Source organism: Dermacentor albipictus, chromosome 5 (genome assembly GCF_038994185.2).
Source record: "Dermacentor albipictus isolate Rhodes 1998 colony chromosome 5, USDA_Dalb.pri_finalv2, whole genome shotgun sequence".
NCBI classification, from domain to species: Eukaryota; Metazoa; Arthropoda; class Arachnida; order Ixodida; family Ixodidae; genus Dermacentor; species Dermacentor albipictus.
The window spans coordinates 113,152,531-113,171,762 of NC_091825.1; the positions used below are offsets into that span (position 1 = coordinate 113,152,531).

Below are 19,232 nucleotides of genomic sequence, written 5' to 3' on the forward strand. Positions count from 1 at the left end.
ACGCATTATGCCGACTGCGATTGCAACGCCTTCTTCCGGCAGCGCTACGAGGACGCGTTAGCGCGTGTTCAAGGCCCCGGAAAAAGCGATCCATGTGGTTTGCAAGGAGCGAAGCTATACGTTTACGGCTTCCGTGCATTTTTTCGTGTAAGTCAACAAAACTGTGTGAGCAAAAGCTCTAATCATCAGCAATGACTCGTACCACTCACTGCTCGCGCGTTCGGCGTCTTCTCTCTCACATCTGGCTCCGTTGCCGCTCATCATGCCAGCGTTCCCATACTGCCCCTGCCTCTGCGAAGGCGCTGACGGCACTGACCCACTGCCAGTCGGTGCGGTTATTTCGGTCTCAAATTATTTGCATCAATGTGTCGCGAAATGAAAACACGAATGTATATAGCCAATGTATAGCGCGAATGACCGCGGATGTATAAAAATAAATGTGTGCGTACCTTTTGTCACGATGACCGCTACTGATCAAGACAATAAATGTGCTCGTACCTCTGTTCAAAATTCTGTGGCACCTCTTTTTCGTGTGATTCACAGCTTTGCTGGTCATCTACCTTCATAGAAAGGAATGGCGCATGGCTTTTTTTTTTTCCGTAGTTCCTAATTGTATTGTCAGTAACAGGAAAAGGTACAAAATTTCATTCAACCGTAGTACGCGTGTTTTCATAACATTATATATATGTATATATATATATACCTGTAGTGCATATATGTGTTGCTTGGAAATCTATAACGACTCGTCGACGAACACTGTCATGGTCCCGAGCTACGTCAAGCTGCCCCCGTTTTCAGCTTTCTTTTCTTTCTCCGATACCCACTCCCCCGTTTCTTATGGAGAAGTAAATGTTCCTTTCATTTATTGATTGATTTATCGACAACATATATGCTGCTTTAGGACGACGCAACTCATGACCACCGCGATGGACCCGAGTCGCGACTTCTCATCACACTCAGTAGCTTACACGAAGATTCCGCGGTTACGACCGACGATAGCGCAGCTTCTAAACGCACCCTGGCATGTCGAACTCGCAGCGAGCACGACAAAAATCCATAAATTTGATGGCCAGGGCCAAGCGTGGCCGCAACCCAAGTGGCTCGTTTCCGCACGACTTTCCAGAAACGACGGGTATTCGTCGAACACGACGAACGCGGGTCATAAAAAAAGCGAGAGCGCGTGAAAACCATTCCAGTTTTAATTATTTTTTTTTTTCTTGTTCTGCTCGCGGTAGTTTCGGATCGCGCTATAATTCGCGCGCTAGCCTCGCATGTACGGAGAAACACGAGTAAGGAGGTCAACCTTAGCCTAATTACAGCGTCACGCATTCATTACTGCGGCGGCAGAACCACTCCCTTCCGTTTTCTTTCTTTCTTTCTTTCTTTCTTTCTTTCTTTCTTTCTTTCTTTCTTTCTTTCTTTCTTTCTTTTTTTCTTTCTTTTATGATGCCCTCTGTATTGCCTCTACACGCGCTTCGGCCCCGAAAGGCTGTAACGTCTTCCTCGTTTGGCAACAAATTGAGCATCGAACTCATTATCGCACTTCGTGCAGTGTGTAGCGCGAGCGCCCAGGCTGTGTGTTTTTTAGCGTTCACGCCGGACGCCGCGCGGTCTTGAACTCTCGGGAAGCTCCGGACTCCTCCACGCGTCTCTCTCTCTCTCTCTCTCTCTCTCTCTCTCTCTCTATGTCTCTCTCTCGCGAGCACAATTAAAAGAACCTCAATAAATCTTCCGCGCGGCGTGTTAAGGGCGCGCGCGCACTCCTTAAGTGGACCCCGTCCCACGGATGTGGCGGGTTGCATGCATGCATCGGGCCGTCGGAAGCCGGAAGGCGCTACTGTGCTCTGCATCTTGACGGGGTGGAGAACCGTGAGGCGTCGAACACGTGAGACCCCGCTCAATGGAAGTCGGGAGAAGGTGCACGCTCTTGACCAGATGCGACTGTTCATCATCGCCTGCTTAGTTTGTTGCGCGCGCCGTCTCGCGGTCAAGCGATCGATGGCACGCACACGCGAAGCACGCCCGGGCGTTTGTTGTTGTGCGTCGACCCGGCCAACCCTGTAAACCCGGGCACCCACCCTCCACCTCGCCTCTGGTCAGCCTCTTCCGGTGTCTTGTTCTTCCTCTTCTATTTATACGGCGAACAGAAGATGTAGACGAGTTGCCTGTTTTAAGTGTATATACGTATGTGTATAGTTCGTATTTGCAGATAAACGTGCGAGTCCCCAAAGAGGCCTATACACCTTGCTACTTTTCTGCCTCACAGTTCATTAGCGCAGAAAGCAGTTCGCGCGCTTTTTCACTACCTGAATGCAACAGACTTGAGGGCCCGACTATGAACATCCTACACCTAAGCTCTCTCTCTCTCTCTCCATTCCCCTCCCCACGTGTAGGGTAGCAAACTGGACTCAGTTTGGTTAACCTCCCTGCCTTTCCTTCTTCCATTCTCTCTCTCTCTCTCTTTCTCTCTCTGCATATGATATAAAATAAAATAATAAATCTGCATGTTTGTAAACAAACAGGTGCACTTAAAGTCAAAAGAAGCAGAAGGCTAGGTTGAAGGTTGTCTTCTTCTTCTTCTTTCTTCATCACTTCGAACAACAACAGCCTTTCCTCATGAAACACTTGAAAACTTTGCTATATGTCCACTGTTCTTGCATCCTAAAAAAAAGAGTCATGCCAGTAGCGTTTGTGAGTCCTCTTACCAAGTGATGCTCAAACTTTCCTTTGTCGAATTTCGCGCTTAAACTGCTGCCCCCGCTACGTCAATGTGTCGTCACGGATTTGAAAAGTATCGCCTTGCACTTATAGACCAATTTACGACCCGAAGAAATTCTCAAAACGTGTTAGGTCGACTCCTTGGCGAGCCGTTGCGGCAATTTTCCGGTGGAGTCGCCATCCGTCTCTCTTGTTTTCGCCCTCTCTGGCTCATCCAAACATCTGCTCTCAAGTAAGACCGAGGTTCTTGGCATATTTAAGAGAGTATAGATAATACAAATTAACTAGAAAGTCCTCTCTATAGTGTGTTGTCGAATCTGTACGCGGTTACCTCTAAGACGGCTCCTCTAATTAGATTATGCAACCAAAGGAGCAACATTGGCTTCACTAAAAAGGTTAAAGCGTTCACACGCCTTGGGCACAAGAAATATAATGCAAAAGAACGTGCTACCGGGCCAACTCGCCCAACTGGCCATCGTTTTGCATTATATTCCTCTAATTAGCCCGAGCGGTTTCTTTTTCGAGATCATTAGAATGGTCTATAAATCACTGCTACCCTATTATTTAATATGGCTCTATAAGTTTCTCGCTGTCCCCATAATCCTGCTGATCACAGCATTACGGACAGACAGAATGGAAGTTGCGCTCACGCGGGGGGGCCGGCGTCTAGCTGAGATTTAGTTTCAATCCAAAGCCCGTCTAGTTAACGAATCGATGCTGCTTTCGTACGTGCGTACTCTAAACGGAGTCCGTCGTTTTAAGCGTGCGAAGTTCAGCGCCATAACGATGTATAGTCAGTTCCTCTACGACACCAAGCTGCGTCACCCGCCGCTATACGCTTATTAATAATTAAGCCACCCAAACCCGTATACCCTTCGGCGCGAGTCTTGCTTTGATTGGTTTTCGCCGAACCTCATTTGCGTCTGTTGGTTCTCATTAGATCGGGCAGATAAAGGCCGCTGAAACGCACTTCTCTCTTTCAAATGGTCAGATGCATCTGTGCAAATAATTAAGCTGATTAGTACTTTCACATAGCGAATTGAATAGTCTCCTATTCTGTGCTTTCTTGCACCTGTCCGTGTCTTCTATTCTGTTGTCCGTGTCCTATTTCTTTTTTTTTTTGCGCCCCCTAAAACCATTTCTAAATGTCGAATCGAATAGTCTCTATTCGTAAATGCGAATATGTTTTGAATACTTTTCGAACTTTTGAAAAGGTCAATTTCACCCAATTAAACATAAAATTGGAGCAGATTAAAGTACAGTAAATTTTCACCTCCCCAGGCACGTAGACATAGAACACGAGAACTTGCATAATGGAGCAGGCTACGTCGCTTACGTAACCATACTTCGCAGACTATAAAGAGATCACTTGCGTTGTCTGATGAGTTCAGTGCATGCGAAGGAACTACTTGTTTGATCCTGATGCTCCATTTGTGCTTTTAATAAATAAATTAGGGAAACTTGCTAACATTAAGAATACTGAGATGCGAACATCGCTTTATATTGATTGTGATAACGGCTATTCATTATTCGAAAACTATTCGATATTCGATTCGACTCGATTCATTTCTGGCACGGTTCGATCCGGTCTCAAATATCACTACTTGCACACCTCTGTGGATTAGAGATATTCAGGGAGGGAGGGAAGAGAAAAGTAGAAGGCAGGGAGGTTAACCAGAACAACGTCCGGTTGGCTACCCTACACCGGGGGAATGGGAAAGGGGTAAACAAAGATCACAGGGAGAGAGGAGGGAAGGAAAGAAGAAAAGAAGGAAATTGCGGCGAGTTCGCTGACGCGTGTGGTCTTACAGAAATTGCATTAAAAGTCACAGATGGTCGCACAAAACCGTCGTCCTTAAGAAACACAAAAGCGCCTTCACCGCTTTATGGGCCGACGGGCGATGGGGGCGGTGTTCCAGCAGCACTTGCACAGAAAGTGGCCGATCGTCCAGTTTTTGGAAAGCTTTGACAAGTTCTTGCCTCTCTGGGGCATATCTTGGACAGTCGCACAGCTGGTGGTCGATGTTTTCTAAGATGAAATGTATATGTATGGTAGGCAAATGGTAGGCAAAGTACTGTTTCGGGTCGGAATAGTACAGATGAAGGACGAGGTCCAAGAGATGGGTCCAGTCGATCAGCTGGACGCTATAACCTAGCACCTCAAGATATGACGATTGAATCGTATATACCGAAGAAGTTCGCGGCTGGCACTTTAAGTGACACCCCTGGGTGCCGACATTGCCTTTTCCAGGATTACCATCCTCTCCACAACAAGGACACTCGATTGGTCCCGCGGCGTTGCGTTAGCGTATATACTAATGAAAGTCACTAAACCGTCAAAGCAGTATCAGTCGGCGACCCGCACTGTTAAGTATATCCACGGTGTTTCCACGCGGCTTCCCACAGTTTACCGCTGCAACAACGACACCGAGAAAAAAAAAAAACCATACCACTACAACGGTCCCGCAGCGTTGCGCCCGGACCAACGAGACCCAACCCTAGATCTTTGGAATCATATATCAATCAGTCGGTGGTAAGTGCAGCACGCTGCGATGTAGAGCCGCAGAGCTTCCACGTGACCTCCCACAGTGCTCCGCTACAGAAACGTAACTAATTAAGAGCGATACACTTCGCTGGTCCCACGGCATCGCTTTGGGGCGGACGAAATTCACGAAATCATCCAAAGCAAATCGGTCCGGCGCAGCGGCGAGCTAATGCCGCGGAGTTTCCATGCGGCTTCCCGCAGTTTTGATCCGCATTCGGCGCATATTAAGAAGTGACCCAGCACTGTGAACTCTCTCTCCCTCTCCCTCTCACGGACCATTGGCACCTTCCCTCCTCCTCCTCCTACGAGTCGGCAACGGATCCACCGTCGCTGCTTGCAAGCCCGTGGGATATCGCCCTGCGGGCGATCTGTGGTCGCCGTGATCTTCTCACGGTCCCCGGCGCTCCCAAGACAGCGAGCGGTGGCCGGCAGGAAACGGCTTAGCAGCTCGGCACTGTCCTCGCGTCGGTGCTAAATGAACGGATGGCCAAGCCTGCACAGCCTCTTTCATTCGCCCTGGTGCAGTCCTCGCGCCGGCGAACCTCTTTGCCGCGTTATTCTCCCATCTCGCTTCCGAGACTCCGCTTGACTACAAGATCGAGACGCCGATGCGCATCCGGTCGTTGTGTTCGTTGTTTGTCTTTTTGGACGATGCAGACGTCTTCTTTTTTTTATGTGGCACGGCGTTTCGAGGGCCGCGTGAAAACGAAGCACGGTCAGGTGACGAGTGCGTGCCTCGTTTAAGGCCTCGTTAATGTCTCGTTAATGGCCGGGTTAATGGCCCGGAAGGATATGTTGGCGTTCGTGTGATGCTTGCTTCGCGTGGCGTCGCTGCTTGCACTAACGTGATGTTTAGCATATTTTAACTTTCTTTGGGTATCTATCTATCTATCTATCTATCTATCTATCTATCTATCTATCTATCTATCTATCTATCTATCTGTCTGTCTGTCTGTCTGTCTGTCTGTCTGTCTGTCTGTCTGTCTGTCTGTCTGTCTGTCTGTCTGTCTGTCTGTCTGTCTCTATCTATCTATCTATCTATCTATCTATCTATCTATCTATCTATCTATCTATCTATCTATCTATCTATCTATCTATCTATCTATCTATCTATCTATCTATCTATCTATCTATCTATCTGTCTGTCTGTCTGTCTGTCTGTCTGTCTGTCTGTCTGTCTGTCTGTCTGTCTGTCTGTCTATCTATCTATCTATCTATCTATCTATCTATCTATCTATCTATCTATCTATCTATCTATCTATCTATCTATCTATCTATCTATCTATCTATCTATCTATCTATCTATCTATCTATCTATCTATCTATCTATCTATCTAATATTCAAGTGCAGTACCCTTCTTTTTTGTCTTTTCAACATAATTATAAGAGGGTTTGCCTTTGCCTCATGAATTGTTTGGCTTTCCACACACTTTCAGCCCACCAGATGCTTACAACGCGTCAGGCGTTACGCTTTCCGCTCACGCGCTGTTAAAATTGGCGATCTCAAAACGTTTTCGACAGGGCTCTCAAAGTTTCACATGGCTACAACTTACCACCATATACGGCTTCCTTTATTTTTCTGGCTTGCATAATTTGTAGCCGGAAATCGCACACGCGACAAGACGAAAAGGTAAGGAAATGCCAGCGTGTCACTTTTCGCGTCAAGAAGCATGCAGAGCGTTGTCTGTCAGCTATTCGTTCATCGATCACTTTTGATGATGATGATGATGATGATGACGATGATGATGATAAAGAAGAGATAATAATCGCTAATGGCATCCTATTTGGTTTGTGGTGGCGACAATTAGTCCTCTAGGCTGTGCGAGTTGTTACCACGCATGTTACCTGTTATCATACCTGTAATATGTTACCATACCATAATCTAGCATTCTGCTTGTCTCCGTTTTCTCCAGTGAGATTACCGATATATGCATACGGCGGTCGGGTATCCCTTTCTTCCTTGCTTTTGTTCCCGCCAATGCTCCTACCGTATCTTGCGTATCTCAACCGCTGACCAAGTTAATGCGCCAACCAGAGCTGAACCGAAGCCCTTCGGGAAGGTGGACAGTTCTGGACAGATCGATATCGACGCAGTTCATTGCAATGGGCTCTGTTGTCGCCGGAGTTTTTCCAACAGCAGTCCCGCTTTTCAAACTTTTGCGAATAGTTGCTCCTGTACGCCCTCGTGCTCAGGCAGCCCAGCTAGGACATTAAAGAGCAAGGTCTTGCAGCTAACGGTTGAACCTTTGTGCAAATGATCTTTTCTGATTTCTTGTTGGCTGTCTTTTCGAATAGCACAAGCTTGAGCGTCATCCGCCGGTGACGCTAGTTCCTCTGTTGCTCATCGGATGCTAGCCTACCTGCGCAGGTAAGACGCTACAGCAAACAAACAATCACGGCAATGTCGGCAAGTCTGACATAATTCTATACCATGACGTATGATTGTGTTAGCATTTCTCTCTTATTTCTCACGCACGAAACCATTCGTAAACAAAGGGAAGGATTTTAACTACCCGCTTTTCGGTACATGTCACATCTCTGCGCCTCTCTGTCAGGTCGGTCGCGTAACATGCATCTCCGTTTACCTTCCTCCGCATCTTGCGTATACGTAAACCAAATGGTGTCACAGTTTTATTATTATGTGTGTTTTTTTTTTCGCGATGCGGGTTAACCTTATTCGGCGCTAAGCAGCCTCCTGCCACCGGTGGCCTCCTCCGTTATCTAGCCACCGCCGTCTCCAGAATTTATCGATCCAGTTTGTTTTCAGCGCCATATAGAACGCGCGCATGCAGGACGCAAAAAAAAGAGAGAAGAACCAGTTCCGTTTTTGAAGTTTCCTTTGAAGTGCGTGCATCGGCAAGAGAGATATAGAGAGGGGAGCGCATTACACTGCACGAGGCAAACGCCACTGTCGAGACCCGTTTTTTTGTTCGACCGTTTTACGCGCGCGCGCGTTTAGGGTTGCCTCAAAGATAGGTGGAGAGAGAGAGAGAGAAAGAGAGAGAGAGAGAGAGAGAGAGAGAGAGAGAGAGAGAGAGATGCAAGGCAGGAGCGATGCCGATGGGTGTAATATATTTTCCGAGCCGGCGTGCCACAGTTTGGCGCCATTCTCTCGCTCGCCTGGAAAACCAGGCGAGCCGACAGAACCACCGACGACCAACAAAACCCAACAATCTCAGCACAGGCAAACAAGAGCCAGAATTGCCCAGGTAAAACCCAGCAAAGATGCAGCAAACGCCATCAAAAAGAAAAGAAAAAAAGAAAACACTACGGGCACATCAGAAAAACCAAGTGTCAGCAAAACAACAGCCTAGCAAAAAAAAAAAAAAGAACAAACGAAGCCATCTTTATCAGTGTCGCCAAACAAAACTAGCGCGACCCAGCAGAACCAACAAAAATGCCAACGACGCTCGTCAATAACTAGCAAAACCAACAACACCAGCTAAGTCAGTAGAGTCAACAAAAGCCAGCAAAGCAAAGCGAGCAAAGCAACGCGAGCAAAGCACGTAAGCAAGGCGAGCCGGTGTGCGTAGTACGTCTTCAGTGCGGGTCGCGCAGGAAGCGGAAACGGATTTTAAGGGCTCCCGGCTTCTTCTCTGTTCATCGGCCCGCGGCGTCGGCTGCCGCCGCTGTCCCCGTTCGCGAAGACACCGACTGCGCGATCCGCATCCCAATTGAGCTACGGCCGCTCCGCTCTGCGCCGGTTGCATGGTGGCGTACGGCTTCGAGTTCAACCTGCAGTGGTGGTCGCTTAAGGCCCGCTTGGGTCGCCGATCGCTTTTCCGCCCAAAACCAACGCATCTGCCTGGCCGTGTCGTGTTCAGGCGAGCACGTTGAGTTGGCAGGCGTACACCGTAAAATAATTTACACCCTAAAAAGTGAAAAAGGGTGTAAATGTGTCTATAACTCACACCCTTAGGGTGTCCGTTGTATAGGTAACACCCTAAGGGTGTGAGTTGTAGACACATTTACACCCTTTTTCACTTTTAAGGGTGCAGAGAGAGAGAGAGAAAGCAAGGATAGGAAAGGCAGGGAGGTCAACTAGAGTATCCGGTTTGCTACCCTACACTGGGGGTAAGGGAAAGGGGAATAGAAAGAGGAGGAAAGAGAGAGAGGGTGTAAATTATTTTACAGTGTACAGGGATGCGATGGGTGTTCCTCTGGACGCAAACTGCAACGGAAAACGAAGCACTTGCGATCGGTTGAGAGTTCCTGATAGCACGGTGCTTTAAAGGCGTATTGACGATCTTTGACGTGAGACACTTTCGACTTCCTTTATTTTATTATTATTTTTTACGTTATGGTCCTGGACCGCGAAGCCACGAATACTGGCAAAACTCAGGCCACCCAAGTAATGTATCATAACATTTTTCTTTGTGAACGAGTTTCGTTTCGTTTCCCTGGAGGTGTATCAAGCGTTGCGGCATGGAGTTGCTCAATCACAGATGCTTGGCTGTTAAAGCCAGGTGGCTTTAGACAAACACAGCGCCATCTGTCTGCACCCTTGACATGCGCATGATGCCACGATCTTGAGATACTACACTCTGAAAGTGACGTGTTGTATCAATTTCCTCCAGAAGTACCAAAGAATCTTACCTAAGCCAATTTCTCGCTTCAAGAAGTCAAAATGGAACATGCAGACTTACGCGTGAAAACTCGAAATCATGGAATAAGCAGGAATGCTAACTATTGCCAGGAAGTTATACGATTCAGTTGAACGTATCCTTTGTAGCAAGTTTAATAAACACAATATCACCCTCCTAGAAAAGGTACAGAGGAAAGCTGTAAGGTTTATTTACTCTAAATTTTCCCCGTATGACTCACCCTCTGAATTAATGCAGATTAACGGTATACAATGTCTTGAACAACGAAGAAAAAATTTACGTTTGCAATTTCTTTTCTTGCTTTGGAATAACTATCTAGCTATTAACCCTTCTCCATATCTGTCGCTTTCAACGTCAAGGCATACACGCCACCATCATCCTAATTCCCTGACACCGTATTTTGCGCGAACAGATTTATTCAAATTTTCATTTTTCCCTCGCACGGTAACCGACTGGAATGATTCCTTATTGCCTTTCGCCACACTTTGATGTTTTTTTTTTAACTTTATTATTATTGTTTATTGTTTTGTTGTCATTTGACCCACCCTGCTTGGACCTGTACAAGGTTTGCAGTATTGAATAAAGAATGAAGTTCTCATCTACAGATGTGACCATTCTGCCCGAACGATCAAACGGGCTATTCGAATGCGTACATACTGATTGTCTCTATTAGAATTATGTTAATGAGTTTTGTAGCCACTGATTCACAAGTAGATGGTGCTCAGCGCAGTTGCCTTCAGTAAACGTAGCGGTGTGCTTTTCTTACCGTCTGTATACACGTACGATTACAGCTTTTGGAGCTGATTTCTCGTGAGGAATTCACCCACAGAACTCGTGCACCTGACATGGCGTAGCCTGTTTTTGCTTCCCAGTCGGAACGAACAGCGCAGACTCAAAGCTTTACATAACCTACAGGCAAGAATTCTAATCATTGGCAGAAACAGAGGCTTACATTCACGCGAGATAGATAGATAGATAGATAGATAGATAGATAGATAGATAGATAGATAGATAGATAGATAGATAGATAGATAGATAGATAGATAGATAGATAGATAGATAGATAGATAGATAGATAGATAGATAGATAGATAGATAGATAGATAGATAGATAGATAGATAGATAGATAGATAGATAGATAGATAGATAGATAGATAGATAGATAGATAGATAGATAGATAGATAGATAGATAGATAGATAGATAGAAGAGGAGGAAATACAGGGAGATTAGCCAGCCCACAGGCTACCTGGAACGAAATTTGAAAAAAGCTCTGACCTGGACAGAGAGAAAAACTTTATTTGCATCAAGTGAGTTTGAACTCCTCTGGGACCCTGGGCCACCGCGCGGTCCCACACTACGTCAAGACGTTCACGTCTCTTTTGTACATGACGTCGGCAGCCTGACCTGGAAGCAGCTGATGCGGTTATTGGCCGCGTCTGGGCAACCTGCGCGAACGCTGCACAAGAAAGACAGACGCCTGGCACGGTTCCCAAAGATGATGGGCCAGGCGCTCGCTGATACGGTGTGAAAAAACGACAGCAGAAAAAGCGTACAGGGGAGGCGACGATGGCACGCTGCCACCAGAGGAGGTGAACGTGCTGCCTATTGGCAGTGTAAACGTGATCGGCAGTGGAGACGTTTGCATTCACGGCTGGACTGGCATCTCGGCATTTGATCTCATTGCTTCTCGCTCGAAAGGGCCCAAAAGTAACAACGTAAGGCCTTCCCATCGGGTGCGCACATATATGTTTAGAAGGACACGTCTGTTTCAAGTTAAGCGCTATGCGGGCGTAATCGGTACACTGGCGTCTGGAAGCAGGCCTGCGGCGGTTATGTACGCAGTTAGCCCGACAAGGCATGCAAGAATTGGCGACAGAAGAAAAAAGATAATAAAAGATAGGCTAGTATAGAAGACTTGCTGAATCAAAACAAAGCGACTTCTGCAGTCTCTTTCTTTTTTTCTCAGTTGGGAATTCGGTCAGGGCCGCAGCTAAAGAGACAGAGAGAGACAGGCAGAATGGAGGGAAAGCAGGGACGTTAACAAGACTTTGTCCACTTTGTTACCATACATGTGGGGAGCTTGATGGGGGGAGTGAAAGAGAGAGACAGATAATACGTGAGTGTTGCTCATCCACACGCACTAAGCAGATTGCCGCGGATATCTACAGTCGAGCACTGAAGTCTTTCGCCTTCATGCACTGCAGAAGAGCTTGTGTGACTTTCCAGGCTGATGAGCTGTGGGGCCAGGTTCCCAAGTTCTTCGCTTATTTTTTAAAAGCCGCACCTAAACCTGGAATTTTACGGCTAAGCTACCAATTAGTCGAAGCGCTCACCGCCTGAAATTGTTTCGTTTGTTCGTTCGTTCGTTCGTTTGTTTGTTTGTTTGTTTGTTTGTTTGTTTGTTTGTTTGTTTGTTTGTTTGTTTGTTTGTTTGTTTGAGTAACGTGAGCTGTAACGTGAGATCAGATTTTTTTGTGATGCCAGGTATTGCCAGGTTGATTTTTGACTGAGTGAGGCACTATGGAAGAATCGAAGGTCTCGCAACAGGAGTGAAACAAGCTGACAATGATTCACCATGTGCGTTTATAGTTTGACTGAAAGAGGCGCATGGTCTGTCCGCTGGTAAAGAGGCTAGGTAATGGCGAGGAGTCCTGGCAAGATGCCTTATATGGGCCCTCAGCGCTTCAATTTCAATGTGGGTCTTGACAAGGTGGTCTCTAACGATTGCTATATATAGTCGCCATTGTTGATGCACTCTGAGGCAGGCCTAGACAGATCCGGAGCGCTTGAGCCTGAACACTTTCCATTGTGCGTAGATTCGTTTTGCCTGTGTTAGTTATTGCTGGCAAGATATACCGCAGAAGGCCGAGAAAAAGCACCCTGTATAGTTGTAGCATAGCAGTTGTTGACATTCCCCAAGACTTGCCAGTCGAAAATTTTAACAGGTGGGAGATGCTGTCAGCCATTTTTTACGTATGATACGTGAGGGCTCAATACCTGGAAACTTGTAATAGATGGTATTCTTTGGCCATTTATTGTTACGCTGTAGATTGTCATCGGTTTGCGCGTAAATGTCCCTAGTGCGTATTTCTCGGAGAGAATTTCCAGGTCTCAATTACGGAGGTAGATAGCAGTGTTCGGGTGGCGGCTCTCTGAATTCTCGCTCGCAACTGCAGGCCTGTTACTGCAGCCGTCCGGATGCAGATGTCATCCGCGTACATTCGCAGCCTGACTGTGCTTGGCACCTGCTCAAGGAGAGCAATTAGGGTTAGATTAAATGACACAGAGCTAAGTACACCGCCCTGCGGGACGCCGCTAGGATATATAATGTAGAGAAGTATGGCCTTCCTCGGTGCTTACAAAAAAAGGATCGTATGGAGATATAGCTGCGTATCCATTGGAACAACCGACCACTCCCTCCTATCTCTTCGGGAGCAGAGAGGATGGCTTCATGCGTAACGTTGTCATACGCCCCTTTGGCCGCAGCTTATCATTACAGAATCGGCGAGCGAGCTGTTTTCGAGAACGATCCCTGTCGGTCGTATCGCGAGTGGCGACAACTTAATCTCGTCGTCATTCCAAGAACAGGAGCTGGAGCGCAATTTTCATTAGCGTTACACGCGATTATCGCGATTTTATCGACTTCAGCAGAGTGTTATGCCCTGCAACAAGTGCAATGCCACAATGAAGAAAGCACAACTGAAGGCGACAGCCCAAGTTCATCTGGTCGTGACGACTGGGGTAGCAAATAATAGAGATAGGTAGAAAAATGAAAAGTAGAAGAGGCGTGCGTGTGGCTTGTAATTAAACAGTGGCAACGGTGGGTAATCGCCGACGAAGCACCAAAAGCTTGTCGCAACGGTGTCCATAACTATTACTGAGCCTGGCAATTATCGATCATTTGCACAAAGCAAATGGTATTATCCCTGCGGCGTCGATTCTCTGATCGCAGTTTAATTGCAAACGGTGTTGTTGCAGTTTAACCATGCGGTGGAGTCAATGGCAAAAAAGTAAAACGAATCATTGTGACGGAAACAGAGTCGTCGTTGTATTAATGACATGCATCCTTGCCCGTTTCACTCTCTCCCCTCTTCTTCCATTGTCATGATAATCAACGTGATAAGTTAACTTCTGGGCAGGGTTGCTATTCCGGGTGCCGTCAAACTCGGCCTGTTTTGACGTTATGAACCAGTCGGAGATGTAGCAGCCACGTGGGCTAAATCAGAGATGACACGACGGCGAGTTTGACAGTATGACGGAATTTCAGATTCTCCAAATCTTTGCTTTCCCCTTTCCCATTCCCCCGGTGTAGGGTAGCTAACCGGACGTTATTCTGGTTAACCTCCCTGCCTTCTTCTTTTCTCTTTCCTCCTCCTCCACAAGAACACTCCTGAAATCCAAGAGTCTAAACTCAAGAGCAAGTTTGGCGTTTCGAGAGCTTCCAGTTTGTCCACGCAGGCATGGCCGGCAACCAGCCTGACATACACGCGCCGCACGCACGTACGTATCCGCCCGACTCAACTTCGACCCGGAAGCTGCTCCCCACGCCACTCCGCCGCAATCGGACACGGGGAAGCTATGTGGCCGAAGCGAGGTTGGCCCGCGGTCTTTACGGATCTCGCCGGTGTGCTGCCGATAAACAAGGCGAGGCGGATCGAACGGCTCGGATTCTCGCCGCGAAAACGGGATCAGGTCATGCGACGCGACGTGCTCTGTTCGGCCACAGAGGACGCTCTCCGACGCGCCCTGCTAGCAGCGCCCCCCCCCCCCCCCCACTTTCCGCCACCACAAGGTAGGTCCCTCCTCCTCCTCCTCCCCCTCTTCCTCCTCCTCCCCCGCTTCACCCTATTGGCGGCCTCAGTTGTAACTCGGCAAAGTCGACACCGCGAAGTCATCAGCGCATGGCGGGGCATATCTCTGCCGTGGGGCGACATGCCGAAGCATCCACCGCGCAGTCTCGACCTGATAGTACACCTCGTGCGTGTATATGGGAAGATAGGCGTGAGACGTTTGCGGTATACGTAAATGATAACTCTCCACGCGGGTTGTTGGCATTGCGAGTACGTGTTTTAGAGAGGCGGGTGTGTCTGTGCGCAACGGCGTGGGAAAAGGGACGGCCGATATTTACTGTTTCCACGCCGTCGCTGTCTCGATGCCCTCTGTTGCGCACTGTTTTGCGAGCGCTTCAAATTTGGGATATAGCGTGTAGACTACTTCTAACGCGTGTGCACTGGCACCCCCTTTGCGTGAGAAATGGTTGGAATATGCAACGAGGGGACGCGACGGATGCACGTACGCGCAGAAAAAAAAAAGCTATACATATCAGGACGAGAAAAACTGCTTCCTATATGGCGACTCTGTCGCATGGGAACGACTTTGCATGTATACGCTAACCGGTGCGGCGCGATTCGGAAGTCGTGCGACCGCTACAGCTGTCTCACGCAGTCTCTCGAGGCTAACAAATTATATGCCTCTCGCGACAGTTCGACTTCGGTGCAGTACATGCGCGGCGCCGCTGCGCCTGTGTGCGCACTCGCTGTGCAAAACATTATCCAGACCGAAGACAAGTCTGACGGAAACGCACCATCTGCGACTTGCACTGTATCTCGCCAATGGCGTGCAGTGCATCGAAACCTACGGGCTGCGTCAGCTAACCAGAAATGAAAGGCAGAAGATAGGGGCTCCTCTATACTGCCTGGTACTTATGGCTCTCCCATGCCTGGCGACGTTGTTTGAAACTTCACGGTAGGATTAGTGGCCAGCAATGTGCGAGGCCTCCTGCTTTCTCTGGAACAAGTAGTCGGCTCTATTTTTTGATTGACGGACACGAGTCTTGTTAAGATAGACCGTGCTGCATTGCCCAGAGTTGCTCATTACATGGTCGATGACGTGCCGTATGACGTCACACGCCCATTTGCTCACACGATGCACACGAGCGATATGCTCACGAGTGGGCGCGTTGCTGGAGCGTACGATATGCAAAACCGGCAAGTGCGCTTCGCCACAGACCTCCTCTGTCGCAACCGAGACGGTGGGCCTTGGCTAGAATCGTAATTCAAGAGTGCCAGCATGATGCCATTCCTGCTGCCGGCCATTCCCTGCAGCCTCCAAGCTTTCAAAACGCGCCTCTCAGCTCTAACAGCGCTGCTGTGGCGGGAAAACGGCCATATTGGTTAGGGAAAGTTAGTTGTGCGCGGAAGCCTGCTTGCGGACTTTCGCATGTCGTCTATTGGGCATGCGTACACAAGGAACATCCTGGTTGATTCTCTAGCGTACCCATCGGTGTATAACGAGACCTCAACATCCTATGTTCTGCGTCCTAACATTTCGTATATGTAAAGAAAAATATATTCTTAATTGTACCTCACTAGGCTACGTTGTCAATGTGCCTGGCCTACGTGCATACCTCGAGCAAGGAATCCCACCGTGCAATTTCTTTCGTATCGCATTTCAGCACAAAGTACGGCGCGAAGAACCATATATAAACGGCCAAGCACGTCCGTCCATCGTGTCGTGTTTGGCGATAAAAATGCGACGCGAACCAAAGCCGCCAGTTCGCCTAAACATTCGCGTTACTTGCATCACTTAGACAACATAGGTGTCTGACGCTTACCCCAGTGAATACGCTGATCGTACGTTTGGGGAACTCGGCGAAGATCGTTGCTGGAACACCGAGGGTTGCTGCGCGAGTCGCGCGCCACACACACACACACACACACACACACACACACACACACACACACACACACACACACACACACACACACACACACACACACACACACACACACACACACACACACGCACACACACACACACACACACACACACACACACACACACGCACACACACACACACACACACACATACATACACACATACACACACACACACGCGCGCGCGCGCGCACGCACGCACACACACACACAAACAAACAAACAAACAAACACGCACACACACGGTATATATATATATGCAGGTTTTACCTTTCCTGCGTGCCGCGGGTGTTCGTGTCGGCGAGCGCTTTGAATGTGCGCGATCTTTTTAGGAGGCCCGTACCCATATTCACAAGATGTTTTATACTAGAGGTGTGCTTAAGTTGAGATGCTATAGCCAATCGCGACCTCGGACGTAATGTTGACCGTTATTCGCCAGTGAGGTTGGCCGACGGCGTACACGACGTACGAACAAAAACCTTTGTGAATTCTGCGCCCATACTTTAGTTCTTTCTTTACCCTCTCTTTCACCATGGACGTATGAAGCATGTCGGGTGTGGCTTAGGTCGGAATCCCCTATTACCACACAGTACTCTAGCAGAACAGAAAGAGCTGTGGAAGAGTTACAACTGTGTTAGCTGCTGCTTCTCAAATGTTGGGTATAGGCAGTTACTGTCATGCGCTTCTGTCGTTTCCGGTAGTTGATGCTTGCGCACATGTAGCATTGGAAGTGATTCGCGCGCGGTATTATGAGAACGTGACGCGGGGTTGCGGCCTCGAATAACACTTTGTAGACGTTACCCGTTGTCTTCGTAAGAGCTAATTATACAATATCGTACGAAACTTTAATAGACAGTGGTGCGAATTTTATTCATTTATGTGCGAAAGCAGGAAAAAGTGAGCACGAGTACTGCCGCCACCTCGAAGCATAGGACAAAGCACCTGTCCGGCTGACTCCCCGTTTGCCGTTCCCAGCCCGAGAACACCCGCTATGTACTTCTATAATTTGGTTCTGAACTTTATTTATTTTTTTACTTTTTTAACTGTCTCACATGTGCCTGCTTGTCGCTGCGTACGTATTTACCGTGAGAAACAACAGCGAAAGTAGTAAACGCTCAGAAAGAGCGACAAAACAGCGTATTCTACCCCCTTGTTTACGAACAAAAACCTGAAATTTCAAAAAAAAAAAACGCTATTATTTGATTGCGTAGGAGCTTACGCACGACGACTCGGTCCTGCTTCATACGGTTGCATGCAACCAACGGGTGACCACAGTGAAACGGCCGGTTTTCAAGCGCTTGTTTACGTCTCGTCTGTACGGTCTATGAACTGCGAGTATAAAAAAGAGAGACAGAGCTAATCTAAAGAAAGAAAGAAAGAAAGAAAAAAAAGAAAGAAAGAAAGAAAGCGGCTTGCCCACTTTCACCTGCTGCTCCCATATCTCACCCAGAACGGGCTTCGTGGGAATTCGCTCGTCGCAGGCGGGCTCTGACGTCACAGCCACTCGGCGTGGTTGGTGCGCAGCGTCCGCTTCGGGGGAGACCGTGCAGCTCCGCGGCCGTAATGAGAATCTTGTCGCGCACGGCAACGGCTATCGGAATCGGCAGCGGGCAGGTACAACACTTAAGACGCGTTTCTGTCAACACTGTGTAGAGACTGCTTCTCTCTCTCTCTCTCTTTCATGATACCATCGGTGAGGAGATCAGGTTACAGCGCCATTGCGAACGTCGCTCGATTCACGCCCACGTTGAACGTTTGGCATTTTTGGAATGGGGCATGTCAACGGACGCCACATAAGTGCCTGTATACTTAGCGCCTTTGCGTGTGTGTATGTGTGTGTGTGTGTGTGTGTGTGTGTGGTGCGTGTGCGTGTGTGCGTGTGTGTGCGCGTGCGTGCGTGTGTGTGTGTGTGTGTGTGTGTGTGTGTGTGTGTGTGTGTGTGTGTGTGCGCGCGTGTGTGTGTGTTGTTCTTTTTTTTCTTTAAATTATTTTTATAACGGCTTCGTCAGGCGAATGACGACAAAAAAAAAACACATCGGCGTTTTCTCTTTTTCTTTACTTTGTTTTAGAACTGCATGATCAATAACAGGTGTTCATTGCATACAGAGCTTTAGCAACACGTTCGCCTCGTCGAGCAATTAAACGGAGTTGGCTTTATCCAATGTACTGTGTATACACTTTCCACTCTTCAACCTGAAGTTCAACCTGAAGCATCAACTGCGGTTGAAATATAGCACCAACTCGCTAAGGCTACGTTATATGCTCACGTGCCCACATTTCTGCCTGGGGCTTCACGCGAGAAGCTCTTTTCCGGTAAAGCAGAAAAGTAACGTGCTGTTATGTTCACATACTACTGTTCTAGGTGTTCTCTTCGAGAGTGGTTGATACTGTACTTTCACTTTATGATGAGTATAAGGGTCGGGTGTCCAAACAAAAGTTCGCGAACAAGAATGAATGAATGGATGGAAGAGAAATGAACCAGCCAGTGGTAGGCGAGGTAGGCTACGGTGTACTGCGGAAGGGAAGAAATGGGACAAAAGAAAAGATGAGATGGATGGAAGGAGCGTTAACAACACAGCACGCTCTCAAGCGATTGTCGCTCTTTCAAGTACAAGTGGTTGTAGTGGTTATAGTGGATACTGAGA

At 47.9% G+C, this 19,232-nt stretch overlaps 1 protein-coding gene across 1 annotated transcript in view; it reads left to right on the forward strand.

Moving 5' to 3' along the window:
* Window positions 1-19,232, forward strand: part of LOC135897048 (uncharacterized) — a 493,987-nt gene that overhangs the window by 400,742 nt on the left and 74,013 nt on the right. The gene's annotated exons all lie outside the window — the stretch shown is intronic.